Below are 15,273 nucleotides of genomic sequence, written 5' to 3'. Positions count from 1 at the left end.
CTTTCTCAGAGAGTTCCTAAAGCCCCCGTAGAAGATCAGGGCTATGGTGTTAGAAGCCAGCCTAGGAAGGGCATCTCGAGATAGACCTTGGGTTGATAGAGGTGTGTGGTCCCCTGCCACGAAGAGTGGCAGGTTGGTGGATTCTCCCAGTGCCCTGGGAGTAGGGAGAGGCTGCAAATGTGCCCAGAAACATCGTGAAATTGGACAAGGCAACAGCCAACCCTCAGGGCCAGGAACTACAGTGAATTATTATTGTGTATTCTGTTGGGATGATGATATGTTCAAGGTATTTGTCTCCAATCTTGGGATCCATCAGAATCACTTCCAGGCCATTAAGAATAATGGTTAGAAGCTCAAATGATAATAGCAAGTATTAAGCAACAAAAACATAAATGAGAAGGAAAATTTCCATTTCATTAAAAAAATGAGGGAGACAAGTCCCCCACCTCAGAGGCTGTATTCTGACATGGTTTCATTGCAAATAGGAAAACTTTATTTATATGCTAATTATGCCTGCCCCAAATGTAAGAAATTTCATCAGGTAAATAAGACATAAGCTGAATGCCGTTATTGGGCTAAGGGTTTCACGTATCTTTTCTTTTTCTTTCTTTTTTTTTTAAAATTTATTTATCTTTGGCTGCATTCGGTCCTCATTGCTGCGCAGGCTTTCTCTAATTGCGGCAAGCAGCGGGTGTGGGGTGGGGGGCCACCCCTCGTTGCGGAGCGCGGGCTTCTCTTTGAAGTGGCATCTCCCGTTGCGGAGCACGGGCTCTGGGCATGTGGGCCCCAGTATTCGTGGCACGCGGGCTCCAGAGCGCAGGCTCAGTAGTTGTGGCGCACGGGCCCACTTGCTCGGCGACATGTGGGACCTTCCCGGAGCAGGGATCGAACCCATATCCCCTGCATTGGCAGGTGGATTCCCAACAACTGTGTCACCAGAGAAGCCCCTCATATATCTTTTCAATGTAATCCTTGTAAAAACTCCATGGGTCTTCCAAAATGAGGTGACATTTGATCTGACTTTTGAACAAAGAAGTTAGAGAACGATGAGCAGAGGGCGCGTTAAGTGAGGGTGCAGCAGGTCAAAGGCAAGTAACACTTCCACGTGTAGATCTGCAGTGATGGCTGAGTGGAAGCTGCGTGGGGCAGGTGAGTGCAGGGAAGCAAGGCTGAAGGGTTCAGTAGCACCCAGATAATGAAAGACCTTGCGTGCTAGGCTAAGGGGGTTGAACTTGACTGAAGAAACTGTTGAGAACCATTGAACAATTTTAAGCAGGGGCATGACATGCAGGAAGAGGACGAGACTAGAGAGAGAACACTAATCAGGGAAATACTGCAAAAAATTGGTCAATAAGTGATGGTGTCTGCATGAAGTGTCAGGGAGATGGAGAAGGACAGACGGATTTCAGAGTCACTGAGAATTGGAATACACGTGGCTTTGTGACAGATAATTGAATGTGAAAAATGAGTGAGAGGGTTGAGTCCACGATGCTTCCTGGGTCTTTGGCCTAGGCCGTCGGGTGGTTGGTCTGAAGTACGCTGCGAAAGGTAACCCAAGAGGCGTTGTGGAGCACTTACTACTTGACTGTTTTTGTTGTTTTTTTCGGAGCGCTTATTACTCTGAGATCTTCTAGTTCATTTATTTGCTCGATGCTCATTTTCTGCCTCCCCTTCTCGAGTGTCAGCTCTATGAGAGCCTGGATCCTGCCTTTCATGTTCGATGCTGCATCCCAGTGCCTAGAGTAGTGTCTATGTTCAATAAATACTTGTTGGTGAATAACTAAGGGGACGAATGAATGAATGGATAGAGGGATTGTTAGCACAGACAGAGGGGTTATTAGGTTTTGGCAGAAAAGAGAAAATCTTATCTCTGAGTCAGAAGACAGAGAAGAGGGTCCCTTATCTATATCATGAAGCACTTGGTCAACTTGGTTAAGTGAGTGGTCCTTTCTGGCCCTGTCTTGAGATGAACCTCCTCCTTCTGAGAGGGAGCAGCTGGGGGTAAGCATGGGACGAGGGACTGGGGAAAAGGGCAAGGATGAGCCAGTGGAAAAGGAACAGCTCCCTAAAAAGCTGATGGGGAGGATTGGGTGATAAATGTAGCCTGAGCTAGAATGTGCTCTCCCAGGGGTGAGGGAGGACCCCAAGCCTGGACGATGGTGCTGGCTTGGATCTCTGAGACACTCTAAGCCCCTCAGGCCTTGAGGTCGCCCACTTTCACTCCAGCTAGAGCTCAGCAGAGGTCCTGAGTCTGGACTTTCTGCTATTTCAACCCTTGTCCTCTGCCTCATCTCTCAGACCCTGGAGGCCTAAAATATTCCCTCTCCCAGCTCCATGGTGAGTGAAAACGCTTTCGACTTTTCAGAGATGGCTGCTTCCATGCCTGTTGCCCCGGGAGCCCTCTTTTTTTGTTGTTGTTTTTTGTTTTTTGCGGTACGCGGGCCTCTCATTGTTGTGGCCTCTCCCGTTGCGGAGCACAGGCTCTGGACGCGCAGGCTCAGCGGCCATGGCTCACGGGCCGAGCCACTCCACGGCATCTTCCCGGACCGGGGCACGAACCCGTGTCCCCTGAATCGGCAGGCGGACTCTCAACCACTGCGCCACCAGGGAATCCCGGGAGCCCTCTTTTAATGATTTGTCAGTTTATGATTCAACAAGCACTTTTTGCCTCGACTCCTGGATGGGCCCTGTGCTCACAGCAGGGACAGAGGAAGCAGTGGAACATGTCTGCATCCTGCACTGGCTTTCTTACAGCTTCTCTGGCCTCTGGTTTTGCCTCCTCCTGCCGTGTGCTGTCTCGTAGGCCTTCCCACAACACACGTGGATGTAGAATGTGTTCGCCGTTTGGCACCAATTATCAACAGCCACAAAAAACCCCTTCAAATCTCAGCCTTTTATATGAGGAAGACCCTTCAGAAAGTGGCCTGAGCTGATCTCCATCTCCTCCCATAATTTACCCACATGCAGGAGCAATTAAAACAGATAAACAAATATATATATATATGTACATATATTTTTCTACCCACCTTTTATGTCTCAAAAATTCTGTGGATTCTCTGTAAACACTTCTGCCCACCTCCCCAGCTCTCCCCTCCCGCCCCACCAGACAGATTGGCCCCTAATGCACCTGGAGCACCTCACTCAATCTTCCAAGGCAGCACTAACTCTCAACCATGCATATCTGTGTGTGTTTGACTCCTCAGCCTGACCGTGAGTATACTGACGTCTTCATTCCTGAACTCAGAGAGCCGGGGTCAGGGCAAAACCATCTTTGATGGCAGAGACCCCTCAGAACTTGGTTAGGGAAAGACAGACCTGCAAACAATCACAACTGCGTGATTAGTGCCCTCTGACCTGTTATTTCCAGAAATTCTGTGCCCAAGGATGGACTTTGGAATGCCAGTGTATCCCCCTTCCATGCACTGTTTTGTATTTTATATACTGTGCCCATCCCCCATGGTTTCGGCCATGTATCTTAGTAACTATGCCTGTATTAGTTATTCTAATACTGTGTAACAAATCACCGCAGCTCTAGCAGTTTAAAATAATATACGTGTATTATCTTAGAGTTTCTTTGGGTTCAGGCGTCCAGGCACAGCTTAGCTGGATGCTTCGTTCAACAGTCTCGTGAGGGTACAATCAAGGTGTTGGCTGGGCTCCCTTCTCACCTGGAGCTCAGGGTCCTCTTTCAAGTTCATTGATGTTGGCGGAATTCACCTTCCTGTGGTTATAGGGCGGAGGCCTCAGCTTCCAGAAGCCGCTCCTCTTCACAGGCAGCTCGCAATGTGGCTACTGCTCCCTCGGGGCCAGGAGGAGAGCGCCTCTCTTTGGGATGTGCTCAGTCTCTCTTTTAAGAGTTTGTATCTGATTGAGGTCAAGCCCACCCATAATCATCTTCCTTTTGATTAACTCGAAATCAACTGATTTTGGACCTTAATTATATCTACAAAATCTCTTTAGCTTTGTCTCATGATGTAACCTAGTCAAGGAGGGCAATCATATTCACAATCATATTGAGTGAGGCTGCAGCCCTCACTCAAGGGGAGGGGAGTATGTAGGGCATGACCATGGGGGTGGGAACCTTAGAATTCTGCCCATCCCAGCCAGTGCTGTTACCTGTACCCACCTTCTTCCCACAAGGCTCCCATCTTCCTATCTTCTAACCTTGGTTGCTGGGACTGTGCTGGCTGTGAAACTTTCACTAGAATCCTTAGGCCTCAAGTCAGCATCCTTGTGTGGGCAAATATGGGATTATGGGCTAGGGAGGGTCGCCAGAGGTCACATCAAGTGTTTCATTCATACATACATGCCATCTTAGAGAGTGTTTTCAGAAAACCTAGAGAGAGAAGATAACATAACTTCCTAGGAAAATTCAACATTGTGTCTTAGGAGATTTCCAGAAAATTCTAACATCAGTCTAAATGGTTCTCGTTTATTCTAGGAATATTTATTGGGCAACTACAAAGGGCCAGATACTGGGGATAATAAATACGGTAGAGTTGCTCTGTAATTAAGCCATTTCCTATAGAGCTGTTCTCAAGTCTTCAGCCTTTATTGAGAGGTGATCCACAAATGATGTTCACGTGAGGACCGCAATTCCAGGGATGTTTGGGCTAAGGTAAAATTCTTGGAATCTTAACTCTAACACATATAGACTCTCTCTCCTCCTTTCTCTCTCTCTCTCTCTCTCTCTCTCTCTCTCTCTCTCTCTGTCTCTCATGCACACAATTTAGAATGCAGTGACTGAAAGATATTTGAATACAATCTAACTTATATTTTAAACTCATTCCAAGTCTTTGGTGCTATAACTGTTATAAGTAAAAAAAATTTTGCATTGCACTTGGCAACTTATGGCAAAGCACCACTGGCTCAGATACCCAGATTGAGAATTTATCCAACTAACAGTCTTTGGCAGATTCCACAGGCTGTATCCATGGGTGGATCAGAAGAGTGTTAACCTCTTCTTAACTTGTAAATAGATTGTAAAGAAAAATTCTCAAGGCAGTCAGAATAAGACATTATAGCATTATTTTACTTCCTGTTTTAGTCCCGCTCCTTTATTTGCAAGGGTGCATGCAAATTACCTCCAGTAACCCTCTCCCTGCTGAAGTAAATAACTCATATCCTTTGTTAGATCATGTTTTAGAGGAGAAAGTCTATTGCTGCAAATTCAAATGCCTCTGGGGTCCATTCGGGTATAAATGTGTGTGCCTCATACTGAAAGCCATTAAAAACCAAACAAAATAAAAACAGGGCTTCCCTGGTGGCACAGTGGTTGGGAGTCTGCCTGCCGACGCAGGGGACACGGGTTTGTGCCCCGGTCTGGGAGGATCCCACATGCCGCAGAGCGGCTGGGCCCGTGAGGCATGGCCGCTGAGCCTGTGCGTCCGGAGCCTATGCTCTGCAACGGGAGAGGCCACAGCAGTGAGAGGCCCACATACCGCAAAAATTAAATTAAATTAAATTAAATTAAATTAAATTAAATTAAAATTAAAAAAAACAAACTAGCGTAAAACCCACTAGAAGCCAAATAAAACATATTTATGAGCCAACTCTCAAGGTCCATTAGTTTGCGATGAGTGGAACAAAACATTAAGAGATGTATAACTCTAAATTGCAACAGAGGTATCTCCCACAAAGGAGGGCATTGAGGGTACACACAGGTGTGAGCGCAGGAGGGTATGAGAGTACTTGTGTGCGCACACACATACACACACAGAGAAGTTACTGCATTCTCAGAGCAGCAGTGCCAAAGGTATATGTACAGCTTATCCTATGCTGCCTCTGGGACAGTGCCATAGGTCACTGTGCTGGGTTCAGAAAGGCCAACGGACATAGGCCCGTGGTCTATGAGGATACCTCCAGGACCATCACTACAGGTATTAATAGAAGATCCCAAAGTTGTTTTAGCTGATGGCTTTGGCTCCAGGTGTAGTGAACCTCCCCATTCATTCTCTCTCTGACTCATTCATTTGTTCATTCATTCAACAAATCTCTAGCTGAATTCCATATATACGTTGGCATTGTGCCAGGCATTAGAGATGGAACATTGAATAGGATAACATTCTTGTCCTCAAAAAGCTTACAGCCAAGTGGGGAAACCTCCAAACAAACACAGAATAACAGGTAGTGTGATGCCTGTTCTGATGGAGGGTGTCACAGAAGCACAGGGGCAGGCATTCGGTAATTAAGTAAGGTCAAGGTTGCCATGGAGATGGGGATGGGGGAGACCGTGGAATCTGGAATGTGACCCTCAAGCCAAGTTTTAATGTTGGAAAAGAACTAATTACATGGAGAACAGAGTAAAGGGCACTTCAAGCAAATGACCAGCATGCGGATGTACAAAGGCCTAATCGGGCTTAGGGTTCAGTAGACCTCAGGTGTAGGGAGAAGTGGAGAGGAGATGAAAGAACCAGACAAGACCTAAGCTCCTTTGTGCTGAGCCTCTTGGCTTTCTAGCTGTGGGGAATGAAAGTAATATGAGTACCCGTAGCTAACAGTTATTGAGCGCTTATTATGTACCGGGTAATCTTTAAGTATTTTCTATGTCTTGTTGGATTATATCAGCTAATTCTCACAACAAACCTATGTGACGGGTATTATAATTAACCCCCATTTTATAGATGTGGAAATCAGGGCACTGAGTGAATAAGTCATCTGTCCAAGGTCTCACTGCTAACTGATGCCAGAGGAGGGTTCAAACCAAGGCAGGCCGACTCCTACATATACTAACCTTTCCCATCGTGCTGTTTTGCGTAAGAGTGGTACGCAGGGGAGTGTCCGGGCTCAGATGGAGGTTTTGAGGAAGATCATCTGGCTCTAGTGTTCAGAATGGGCTGGCAGTGGGGGAGTTTGAGTGCTCATAGCAGGGAGAACCGGGGCCAGGCCGGCCATCTGCAGGGCTGTCACAGAGGCCCTCAGGTAGCAGCCCTCGGCTCTGAGACTAAATACCTGCGCCCAGAGGCATTATTATTGTGGGACATGCATGAAGACCATGTGAGGCCTCTTAGTTGTTATTTGATGATGATTCCTACTCACAAACAGATTGCTTTAAATCATTCTTTCAAATCCTGTCCAAGAAACATCAGTTCCCCACCGCTCTCCAACCCTTGGTTTTTAATTCCCTGCCTTTTCTTCATTTATTTTTAAATAATGAACTTCCTCTGCTTTCCCCCACTATTCTCTCAGTTAACAGAAGAGTCCCACACACACTCTCCTGTGCTAGAAATCTCAGGAGCATCCCTTTGGCCCTCATCTGATAAGTTGCTCAATAGATTCTTCCTTCTGAATGTCTCTCAAGTTTATTCTTTCCATCTACACTGCTCGCTCATCATCTCCAGTCTCGATGACTGCAGAAGACTCCTAACCGATCTTCCTTTTCCAGGGTTTCATCCTGTATTGCCACCAGGGTTATCTTGATAAAATTACTGCATCAGTGCTTATCATCTTGGATGGCAGCCACAACCTACAGGGTAAAGCAAACCCCATAAAATAACATAAAGAAAGCCCTTTACAACTGACCCCAACGTAGCTTTCTTCAAATAATTTGTTTTGTTATTCTCTCTGAAAGTAATACCTGCTGATTAAATAAAAACCATGAATATTGTACATTCTATATCTATTGTATTTACTGTTATTGTAGAAGTAGATGACAAGCCATATGAACAATTTTTTTTAAGTTTTCTTTAAGTTCTTTATTTTTTTATTGAAGTATAGTTGATTTACAGGTGTTTCAGGTGTACAGCAAAGTGATTCAGATATATATCTGAAAATATATATATATATATACTTTTTCAGATTCTTTTCCATTATAGGTTATTATGAGATATTGAATATAGTTCCCTGTGCTATACAGTAGGTCCTTGTTGTTTATCTATTTTATATATAGTCGTGTGTACTTAATCCCAAATTCCAAATTTATTCCTCCCCCCCGCTTTCCCCTTTGGTAACTGTAAGTTTTGAACACAGCAACTTTTAGCATTTCTCAACTTAGTCTTGTGCCACTACTGCCAGTTCCCATTCACCTGATGCTCTATGCTGTGTTGAATCTGCTATTCTGAAAACATAAAATATACTCCATGCATCTCTGCACTATTCATGCTGTGTTCCCCAAGTCTAACACAGTGCCTGGAACAGAGTAGGGATCAGTATTTTCTGACCTTGAGGAGTAGTTTCTTGGAAAGTGGAAGCAACTGTTTGCCAGGAATTCCATTACGCCTCTTGTATCTGATATGGTAGCCAATGCCCATGACAACTCTGCTAGGTAGATAGTATTATGACTTCTTTTCAGATGATGAAACTGTGTCTCAGAGTTTCATGTAGCCCGATCTTCCTCCCACTTTCCTGCTACGCTGAAGAGTAAGCACCACCCGCTAGACACACTAGATTCATCTCAGTCTCCCTATCTTGCTCATGGTTCCCTTACCCGGACCCCACACGAGGTGTCTGCCACAATAATGCTGCATGGGCTTCCCTGGTGGCACAGTGGTTGGGAGTCCGCCTGCTGATGCAGGGGACGCGGGTTCGTGCCCCGGTCCGGGAGGATCCCACATGCCGCGGAGTGGCTGGGCCCGTGAGCCATGGCCACTGAGCCTGCGCGTCCGGAGCCTGTGCTCCGCGATGGGAGAGGCCACAGCGGTGAGAGGCCCGCGTACCGCAAAAAAAAAAAAAAAAAAAAATAATGCTGCATGACAAGCCACTTTGAAAGTTAGTGGGTTAAAACAATCATTGACTATTTCTCAGGAGTCCACAGGGCAGCTGGGAGTTCTGTTGGCCTGGACCAGGCTTAGCTATTCTCGGCAGGGCTCCCTAGTGCATCTACAATTAGTGACACGTTGCCCAGGAGATGGCTGGTTGAGGATGGCCTCAGTTGCAATGGCTTTATTCTTCTCCACATGGCATCTGATCTTGCAGGAGGCAAACCTGGGCTTGTTCTTGTGGTGGAGGCAGATGTCTGAGGGAGAGGGCACAAGCACACCAAGGTCTGGTCACTTTGACCACGTTCTTTTGGCCAAAGCAAGTTCAAGTCTGGCTCTGGAGCCCATCCTTCCCTAGAACCTCTAGTAGCATCCATCTGAGGCTTTTGGTGTTGCTGCTTCTGGAAAGAGGCAGCAATCAAGATGTGTTTTTAGGGACTTCCCCTGGCGGTCCAGTGGTTAAGACTCTGCCTTCCAATGCAGGGGGCGTGGGCTTGATCCCTGTTCAGGGAACTGAGATCCCACATGCCGTGTGGTATGGCAAAGAAAAAGAAAAGAAGAAAAAGATGGGATTTTAAATATGCAAATCTCTATAGGAAAGCAGTGGATTAGTGGGGCATTAGTGTGATTGATGGTTTTGAGGGGAGACCAGAGAACCAGTGAGAGGGCTGCTGCAGAGTTCAGGATGAGGTGAGCAGCTGCTATACCCACACACGTTGAGAAAGGATAGAGAGAACGGTGGTTGCACGGGAAGACTCCATGGCAACACGCAAAATGATTCTGTTTTCTAACCAGGCACATGGGAGAATGGTAATACCACACCTAGACATTGAGAACATTTCCATCCTTTTTAGTTTGGGTAAGAATATTACAGGAAAAAATTAACCCAATATGCAAAAAACAAAACCCAGCTTAGTCTTTAAATAAAAGTTAAATAAAAGCAAGAAGTTCATAATTATAAACCTGGAATGCTTAAGATGTTGCAACAGTTAGATAAATAATGCAAAACAGAGGCTGTTTGATCAGAGAAGTTCCCTGGAGGACTGCCCAGTTCCGTACTTCACTTTACATGAGTATTTACCAGCCTGGATCCTCTAGGACCACAGCTCTCAAACTTTTATCTCAGGAACCCTTTACTTTTAAAAAATTATTCAGGACCCCAAAGAGTTTTTGTTGATGTATATCTCTTAGCATCGTCATAATTAAAATAGAGAAATAGTAATATGTGCTGGAGGCTATTCTAGGACAGGATGTCCAGCAGTGAATATAACACATTGGATAAAGCCCTGCCGTCATAGGGCTTACATTCTATTGAGGGGAGTCAAACAATTACTACATTAGCAAGGAAATTTATAATATGTCAGAAAGAAGATAAATACTGTGGAAGAAAAACAAGTAAGATGAGGTTATGGAAAGCTGTCCTCTTCTGAAAGGACACATCCTGGCTATGAACTCCAACTATAGGTAATTCCAGTGGAAGCAGTGGACTCGCGCCTACTCACAGGTCTTCCCAGCTTCCACACACTCCATGCTGTTGAGCAGCACCCAGCCATGCAAGTCAACAGCCATGTTTTCTTTCTCACACTCTGCTGCTAATCACTAATAAAGGGAAGCTGGCCGGGCTCTGTACTGGGTGCCATGAAATACTTTTAGTGTTGGGAACCTAGAAAGACCTTTGAGGTGGATTCACTAAAGAGTTCTGTGCGACTCACCAAAACATGTGGAGCGCGTATTGTATGCCAGGCCCTGTTTAAGCACTCACCCTGGGTTCTCAGCCCGTCTGCAAAGCCAAATCCTCCCATGGCTCGCTGAGTACCACTTCATATAAGCTGGTCTTCCTGCCTTCCTGCTATCCAACCCCCCAGGCATTCGGACAGTGAAATGGCACCTGCTAATGTCCACACATACTTCTTGTTATTTGAATCTATTTGATTTCCAAGTTGGCCTAGCGTGAGTTGGGGTAGCAACTGACTAATACTGCATTATCTGAATCTAATTGATTCCTGAGTTTGAACAGTAAGCGTTTGAATAGTGAGGGAGATGTGTACTGTGTCTCAGGCACTGTGGATAAAAAGACAAGGCGCAGCTTCTGTCTTAAATGCTTGCAAGGAAGCAAAGTGAATGGGCGATTCCAATTCAGCCCGAAAACTGCCCCAGAAGAGGGCTGCACAGAATGCTTCAGGTACACAGGAAGGAGCAACTAGCTGCTATGCAAGAGTCAGAGACTTTTGTTTTGAAGGACAAGAGATGTATCCTAAGTTAGTGAAGATGAGCTAAGGAAAAGTAGGGGCAAAGTTTAAAACTTGTGAGAGGCCATGGCAAGTTCAGTGACTAGTAACTAGTCCATTGTGGTGGGCAAATGACAAAAGAGGTCAGATGAAGGACCTTGGGTACCATGCTGACATATCAGAAATATATCCTGTGAGGGGCTTCCCTGGTGGCGCAGTGGTTGAGAATCCACCTGCCAATGCAGGGGACACAGGTTCGATCCCTGGTCCGGGAAGATCCCACATGCCGTGGAGCAACTAAGCCCATGCGCCACAACTACTGAGCCTGTGCTCTAGAGCCTGTGAGCCACAACTGCTGAGCCCGTGTGCCGCAACTACCGAAGCCCGTGCCCCTAGAGCCTGTGCTCCACAATGAGAGAAGACACCGCAATGAGAAGCCTGCGCACTGCAATGAAGAGTAGACCCTGCTCGCCGCAACTAGAGAAAGCCCGCACGCAGCAACGAAGACCCAACCCAGCCAAAAATAAATAAATAAAATAAATAAATTTATTAAATAAAAAAAAAGAAATATATCCTGTGGGCAAAAAGCATAAATGCCCCTAGTTTCCAGAACACTTAAGTCCACATTGACAGTTTTATTGTAATAGCTTGAAGCTTCATAATTGACTACTCGTCTGAGAGCTGTCATCTTTGACATCCCCATGTACCTGTCACTTCAGAGGTATTGACAAGTGTTTATTAACATGAATACAATTCAGATGGTTGAAGAAATCAAGATTTATAACAGAGAATTTCAAGAAGCAGTCAAAATATGCATGGCTTTACAGAAATTCTCTTCTTTTCAGTGAATTCATCACTTTTCTTCCCAGTTAAATCTGACCTTCCTTCCCTGTTGCTGTCTCATGCATTCTATCACCCCCAACTGTTGTAGGAAAATGGGGCGTGAGAGGATGGTCACGTCTGAGGTCTTGGGCAAGTCCATGGGACAGGCCGCCAAGTGAGGTTCCTTGGCTTCACACAGGGAAGAATTCAAGAGTGAGCCATAGTAAAGTGAAAGCAGGTGAATTGAGAAATACACATTCCATAGATAGAATGTGGTCTGTCTCAGAAGGTGAGTGCAGCCCCGAAATACGGGGTGGTTAGTTTTTACAGGCTGGGTAATTTCATAGGCTAATGAATGGGGGGATTTTTCCAATTATTTTGGGGAATGGTTGGAGATTTCCAGGAATTGGGCCATCACCCACCTTTTGGTCTTTTATGGTCGGCCTCAGAACTGTCATGGTGCCTGTGGGTGTCATTTAACATATGCAAATGTAGTACAATGAGCGTATCATGGGGCTCAAGGCCTACTGGACGTTGAATCTTCTGCCATCTTGGGCCTAGTTGTGTCTAACCAGTTTTTGTTGTATCCTCAGTGTCATACTTTTAAAGGTTGTGCCCTCCCCCCTTCCCTTCTGTCTCAAAACCTTGAGTCTGGTTTATCACTCCACTCCCACAACTGAATCAGTTACCTGACCTCTCTTTTTCTGTTTTTTGAGTCTGTGCCCATTTTTTCATTCCCATCACCATTTAGATTTTTCTCGTCTGGATTGTACTTACAGACTCTCCACCTGTCTCCCTCTATCCCCTCTCCCCCACCTCTACCCACCCCCCCCCCCCGTTCATTCTCTACTAATATGCAGACCACTGTTTTTAAAACATAACTCTGATTGAGTCATTCCCCTATGGAGGGACGAGTCTCAGCAAGTCTGGAGAGTAATCCTATTAAATAAGGGGGAAAATATTTAAAAGATTCAAATAAATGATATTTATATATGAATTCACTCTGAGGCCTTGGGCCAAATTCTATCCTAATTGCTTGTCTGCAAGTCTGCCTAAGGGCTAAACCACAGATTTTCATTCTCTGGTTTGTACAATGTCAGTGTCTCTGTTAAATAATTTGCATCTTGGCTGGACTCAAAAGTTTTCAATTTGTTTCCTATCCTTCCTCAACCTTTTACTCCTGTTAATTATCTCCTCTCAAGAGAAGCACAGCAGGGAGTTTTAACTTACCCTTTTACTCAGACACTGTGAGTATATTTTCCCCAAATTCCAAAAGAGGAGGAATTTATAAAAATTACAGACTATCCACCTGAATAAACTATACGACATCCAGGCTAAACCCCTCGTTCTGCAGCTGGAAAAGCTAAGGCTTGATTGACAAGGAACTTTCAGGGAGTCACAGAGGGAGGCAGAGATGGAGCTCGGACCACTCAGGTCTCTGACTCCCAGTCCCAGGTTCTGGCTACAAAGGGATAGGAGAAGCCAAAGGGACCTCACGGGGTTGGAAATTCTGTGTTCCCCCCCGGACTGTGTTTCCCTGATCAAAACCATCTAACACTCTTGTTTTGCTATTTCTTCAAGGCTTCTGCATTAGAAAAGAGGAGTAGAAGGAGAAAGAATAATGTTTGTATTAATTTCTCCTGTATTTTAAATGAACATTTTCTCACTGATGAGACATTGAATGCCTTGTTCTTAGCCATAGTTTCTCGTAGCTGGGCTGCAAGCCTGCTAACTTTCTTCCCAGGAGGATGGGCAGCCTGAGAGCTTCCCAGTCAGGACAGATATCTTAGCACCCTGTGAACAGGCCCCAGGGAGTCCATTATCCTCATCTCTCCCTCTCTAGGCACACCCAGGCTCACCCCTTCCCACCATGTGCACACACCCATCCACCATGTTCCTGGGGCTGGCTGGGGGTGTCCTGGATGGCCCTGCCTTCCAGCTCAGATGAGCTCAGAGGCCCTCTTAGCTAGATGATCTATCCAGGTAACTTATCCAAACTTTTTTTTTTTTAAACTTGGAAAATGGAGATGAAAATATCTACCACTTAGGCTTATTATAAGACGTAGATAAATTAATGCAAATAAGTACCTATCACAGTACCAAGCATATTATATGTATTTGTAGGTATTTATTCATTTCTTGAGATTTTGGGCTTGTTCCTCAATAGGGAACAGCTTCTGAGCTTCTCTTGTGGCCCTTGAGACCCCCACTCTTTCCCATTAAATGTATCTGTGATCACATACAAGCTTAAATCCTTGTTCATTCATCCTCTGTGATCACCAGAGTATGTGGGAAGAGCAGAGCATTCACATGAGACAGATTCGGCTGGTGAGACCAAGAAAAGGCATACCGAGCCCTAGCAGAGATGGATCTCGGTAAGCAGGGCAGTCCACTCTTCTCTTTTCTGCACCACAGCCCATAGCCCCCAAAGCTCAGCATGGAGGGGGATCCTTCTGCGAGCTGCTCCTGAAATGCAGATGAGGGACCTTGAGTGCCATGCTGAGGTGTTTGAAACTTATTCTAAGGTTCCCAGCTGGCCCAGGCTCCTCTGCCTTTCCTAGGGGTTTGGCATCTATAACCCAGGCCAACCAGAATGAAGTTGACCCAGAGGCCACAGGGAAGCAATCCCCCAGTCTGGCAAAGCGGGTCAGTAGGGTAACATGGTGGCAAATGATGGCCGAGAGATTTCCATAATGATGTCAAAAACTCGGCCGCTGTACACCGGTGCCAAATCAAATCTTGGGGACAGAGTTCTGGGTGAAGTAGAAAAGAATAGGTTTATTGCTTTGCCAGGCGAAGGGGACATGGTGGACTCATGCCCTGAAAAACTGTGTGCCTTAACACGAGGAGTTTTATAGCAGTGGTTGAAGGGTGGGGTTGCTGACAAGGATCAGGGTGTGTGCAGGGCCTGCACTCCTTTAATGTGGCCTCAGGTGGTCTCCCGATGAGCTTCTCAAGGTTATCAAACTGTGACCTTCTCTTGAATGAAGAATGTAACATCTTCCATTTGTTGGGGGTTTTAGTTCTGCAGAAGAGCTCAAAGATACTGTTCTTTGTATCCCTTGAGGTGGAACCAGGACCCTGCCCCGAGGCTGCACTATTGTTTCTTGACTGCTCCTCCCTTGTCTCTGAGTCCCCTCCCTTCCCTGATTAGCAGCTGTTCGAATCTGGCCTTTGGAACTCAGGGAAGGTCATGGAGGCTGGAGTCTGTTCCCTACAAACAAGAAACGGGGGACACAGAAAGACTTCCGTGCCCAGGAGCCCCACAGGGTCCTGCTCATTTCAATAGCTTGCCCCAAAGTCTGACCCTGGCCATGCTGTGGGCCAGGCAAAGCCTCTGGGAGCAACCACTGATGACATGACTGCTGAAAGCACTGATTTCCCAGGACTTGGCTCTCGCCAACCCCACTCCTGCCCTATGTTTCCTTGGTAACAATGTTGTGCCACATCTTTAAATGAAATAATGCATTTGAAAGTATCATAAAAGCTTTAAGGCGCTTTACAAATTATTATTACTTAAGACAGAT

General features: G+C 45.8%; 1 protein-coding gene across 2 annotated transcripts in view; it reads left to right on the top strand.

Moving 5' to 3' along the window:
- Positions 1 to 15,273, top strand: part of PPFIBP2 (PPFIA binding protein 2) — a 385,547-nt gene that overhangs the window by 207,953 nt on the left and 162,321 nt on the right. The gene's annotated exons all lie outside the window — the stretch shown is intronic.

The sequence above is a fragment of the Orcinus orca genome, chromosome 8 (genome assembly GCF_937001465.1).
Source record: "Orcinus orca chromosome 8, mOrcOrc1.1, whole genome shotgun sequence".
Classification (NCBI taxonomy): domain Eukaryota; kingdom Metazoa; phylum Chordata; class Mammalia; order Artiodactyla; family Delphinidae; genus Orcinus; species Orcinus orca.
The sequence above is the reverse complement of the archived record's forward strand: the minus strand, read 5'-3'. Positions and strand labels throughout refer to the sequence as shown.